Source organism: Panthera uncia, assembly GCF_023721935.1.
Source record: "Panthera uncia isolate 11264 chromosome B3 unlocalized genomic scaffold, Puncia_PCG_1.0 HiC_scaffold_1, whole genome shotgun sequence".
In the NCBI taxonomy this organism is placed as follows: Eukaryota; Metazoa; Chordata; class Mammalia; order Carnivora; family Felidae; genus Panthera; species Panthera uncia.
Window position 1 is genome coordinate 85,415,187 of NW_026057582.1, and position 1,457 is coordinate 85,416,643.

Here is a 1,457-nt window from a genome sequence, read left to right on the forward strand (position 1 = left end):
CCAGGATCTTCCTGCCATATCCCACTTAGTAAACCGTCCACCGCTCCCTTTGAAGCACAGCAGCCAGCTACCATAGGTTCCATCACCAGCACCATATTTGTGGTTGGTGCTCAGTAAACATGTCTTAAACTGACTGCAGACTCTGAGGTCTTACAGAGCTTACCTCTAAGCTGCTTACTGGAAGGGACTTGAAAGTGGCTGCTAACTAAACTCCCCATTCCACCAGTTCCTTTCCATTAGTGATCATAAAACTTAAGGAAAATCAAAGAAATTTCTCATCAGGAAGAATTTTGGAGTTACTAATCTAAATAAGATGAGGAGAGGGGAAAACAGATTGCCACCAAAACCTTTAAGCCTTGTAGCTTGTGGCAACAGCTCTCTGTATTTTGTTGTGCTTGTTTTAATCAGACTCCCTTCATTTAAGTATTCCCTGAAACCCCAGGCTATACTACATACCATGGATTTTTGTGAATATCCAGTAGTCAGGGTTAATCTACTTTGAATGACCCTAGTGACAGATAAAGCTAGCTTCTGAGATCTGACTTTGCCCTTCTCATGATTAATTCCCATGGAATCAAGGTAGTGGTTCTTTAAAATGTTCCTACCTTACCCTTCTCTTATTTTGACCATAATGGAGCTATGCCAGCCAGATATTTCTTGAACTCTAAGGTACTTTGGGCTTCAATCCAGCCTTTAATCTGACTTCCAGTTGTTCCAGAGTTTTGTTTCTGAAAGAGCCCCACAGTGGGTGTAGGAGAAATTTAAGGTCCTAACTAAAATATTTCCATATAACATCTGTTATTATTTAAGCACTGTGATATCAGAGAATATATGTGAAAACTTTGAGATACGCATAAAAATTTTATGTTTATTTTTGAGAGAGAGGGAGAGCATGAGAGTGAGAGGGGCAGAATGAGAGAGAGATAGTGAAAGAGAGAATCTGAAGTGGGCTCTGTGCTGTCAGCATAGAGCCCAGGGGCTCGAACTCACAAACCATGAGATCATGACCTGAGCCAAAGCCACACATCCAGCCCACTGAGACACCCAGGTGCACCCCCCCCCCGCCCTTTTTTTTTAAAGAGTTTATTTTTAAGCAATCTCTATACCCAATATGGGGCTCAAACTCACGACCCCGACATCAAGAGTCACATGCTCTACTGACTGAGCCAGCCAAGTGCCCCTCTCTTATTGTCCCTTTCCTAATTGGTTCTCTACAGAGTTGATAAGACTCAGCCTCCCTACTCTGATTATAGTAAAAGAGAAATGGCAACACAGAGAAAACCTATGTTATTAAGTTCTGTGGCACTGGCCATAGCAAGCAATCAGAGGAAGAATGACAGGTGCCTGGCTGGCTCAGTCATTAGAGCATACAAATCTTGATCTTGGGGTCATGAGTTTGAGCCCCACGTTGGGGGTAGAGATTATTTTTTAAAAAAAGTATAGCATGGGAAAAATGA